Below are 2,837 nucleotides of genomic sequence, written 5' to 3'. Positions count from 1 at the left end.
CAACTTTTATTTTTCATAAATACATTCTTTAAAAAAAAAAGAAAATTTTAATAGTTACAGTAACTGGTAACTGTTGGTTATATGTAAAAAAAGAGTCAGAACCTCTCTACCGAAAGCATTAATCGTAGGAATCGGTTCCGGAATTGATTCCTCCCCCAGCTCTACCAAAGATGCAGCCGTATTTATTAATCGATTCCAGTTTTGGCCGCATTATTGATGTTTACAATGGTGTCAGTTAGTAGGCGATCTCAGTCCCCCTCCTCTTCCTACTCCTCCTCACTTTCTGACCATCTCTCTCTCTCTCCCTCTCTCTCTCTCTCTCTTTCTCTCTCTCTCTCTCTTTCGCTTTCTCTCCCTCTTTCTCTCGCTCTCTCCCTCTTTCTCTCAGTCAGGCGTTATCTCTGTTTCTCTCTCTTTTGCTCACACCAAGCCTCTCCCTCTCTCTCTCTCCCTCTCTCTCTCTCTCTCTCTCTCTCTCTCTCTCTCTCTCTCTCTCTCTCTCTCTCTCTCTCTCTCTCTCTCTCTCAATCCATTACACTCAAATTTGAAATCATATCCTTTTATGTTTCCCAATGCTGAAAGAATGAAACAATCATTTAAAAACAACATTTTATAGGTCATATGGTGTAAATCACCACGCCTTACTAAGTGTTTTTTCGACGATGAAAATATAAAAATAAACACGCTTATCATAATATAAAGTGAGACTGATGTTTGTGATTTGATATTTTGGAACTTAAAATTATAGAAAGTAGTTTTGGTGGTTGGCGGGGGCTCTGGTGTGATTTCCGCCTTTCTTATCAAATATCTATCGTCGTCATATTATATCCTCTTTCCTGTGTTTGTTACTCTCTTGTCACACCTTTAATCTTCAGCACGTATATGGCCTATTGTAATTCAAACGCTGTATTTCGTTCGATAATACTAAAGCTAATAATAGAAAGTAATTTAGGAGTGGATATCTGATTTTTGTCGTGTTTATAATGCTGGTTTCATTCCTTCTTGGGCTTAAAAAAATGTACAGCTATTTTTGACGTTTCGGTTGTTTGCAAGAAAAACAGCAGTGTAGTCAGATTATTAAATTTAGCAACAACAAATATAACAATATCTGTCATGTGAGAAGGAGCAAACTTGAAAGAGGACAACAGGATGAACAGGAGAGTCCCAAGACTTTTTGGAGGGGGTAGGTTGGTGGGGGGGATTAATTTCGAGTGAGACAATTTTTTTTTTGGATTTTATATTTTCTACAGATATATACAGAAAGTAATACGGATGGTTGGCAGACCCTTTGGTGTGGATTCCTCCTTCTTTCCTATTTAAAAAGAAATCTATCGTCCTTTTCTCTCCCCTTTTTTACGTAGTCTTTTGTAACCCCTCTAAAATTAATCACGTGAATCACAATAATTATGTTGCAAATGCCGCAAAACTTTCGCTAAAACTAAAAGAACTTAAAAACCTGTGTGCGGATACCTGAATTCCTTCCTGTCAATAATTATGATTAATATAAGTATAAAATTAAGTCTTGGACTTTAAAAAAGTACTGCCCATGTTAAGTCACCGTTTATTTCCCTACAAACGTTATAGTCGTTTACAAGAAAGACATCAGTGTAGTCAAACTATTTCAAAAACAAAAGATAACAATAACTATCATGTGAAAAGGAAAAGACTTTGAAATCGGAAGAGAGGATGGACTGGAGTGTCCCGAGAATGATGGAGCGCTGTTCGAGTAGTTGGATTATTGTACTAACGGCGTGCAGTGACCGCTGGTCAAAGGGCGGCCTGTGATTCCTGGGGACCAGACAGAAAGGACTACAAGCACGTGACATCACGGCGACCTCACGGGAGGGGACGGCTGACCACAAGGCCATGGCTAGACCCACCTACAGGTAAGCTGGACTCTATTAAAAAAATAAAAAAGAACAAAGAAAAGAAGGAAAACCCATTTCAATTACTTTCGGTTTTTTTTTTTTTTTTTTTTTTTTTTTTTTTTTTTTTTCCCTCTTATTTTTTGTTTTGATGGATTGTATGTCTTAATTCACGCCAGACTATGGCTAGACCCATGTAAAGGTAAGCTTGAATTACAAACAAAAAGCCGCTTTTTTGTCTTCATAGAGTAAAATCTGACGTCTAAATTAACGCAAGGGCATGAAGCGGCCTACCTCCAGATAAGCTGTACGCTTTTGTTTGTTGTTGTTGTTGTTGTTGTTGTTGTTGTTGTTGTTGTTGTTGTTGTTGTTGTTGTTGTTGTTTGCTTTGATACCTTAATTGACACATTATAAATCTGACATACTATTATTGACAAAAGACTAGCCCTATGCACTGAGGTGAGTTATGTCAGAGAATGCACACCCCTTAACGCTAGTTTACCTTTCTTTCTGACATTTTTGCTGTATACATAATTTATTTGAACTAATATATTATTATTACATACAAGATCACGGCAACATTCACCTACAGCCAAGGACTTTACAAAAATGTATAAGCATTACGCCGTGAATTCAAATCAAAATTATGGCAATGTTTCCGAACCATGTTTAGCTACTATACAAAGTGAATGGTACAGGAGCATGCTTAGGTGAAGAAGAAAACACAAATCTTGTGTAGATATGGCACGCCCATCACCCTCTCTCTCCCTATCCGTCAGCCTCGTATCTCTGTCTCACTCACGTTCTCTCTGTGTGTTGTCTATCGTGTCTACTTGCGGGTCTGTTTCTCTGTCTGTTTGTCTGTCTGTCTATCTGCGTGTCTGTCTGTCTGTCTATCTGTTACAGTTTTTGTTAGTCTCTCCCTTCCTCTCTCTCCCTATCTCTCTCTTTCTCTCTCTCGCTCTCTCTCTC

General features: G+C 38.2%; 1 long non-coding RNA gene across 1 annotated transcript in view; it reads left to right on the top strand.

Annotated features, from left to right (window-relative positions):
- The window catches only part of LOC118478668, a 31,499-nt gene extending 29,835 nt beyond the window's left edge, over positions 1–1,664 (top strand). The window contains exon 2 of the long non-coding RNA XR_004859217.1: positions 1,585–1,664. This is a non-coding gene — a long non-coding RNA (uncharacterized LOC118478668). The remainder of the gene's footprint in view (positions 1–1,584) is intronic.
- The last annotated feature ends 1,173 nt before the right edge of the window (positions 1,665–2,837 follow it).

The sequence above is a fragment of the Aplysia californica genome, unplaced genomic scaffold (assembly GCF_000002075.1).
Source record: "Aplysia californica isolate F4 #8 unplaced genomic scaffold, AplCal3.0 scaffold00805, whole genome shotgun sequence".
Classification (NCBI taxonomy): domain Eukaryota; kingdom Metazoa; phylum Mollusca; class Gastropoda; order Aplysiida; family Aplysiidae; genus Aplysia; species Aplysia californica.
This window is presented reverse-complemented; position numbering and strand designations above follow the sequence as displayed.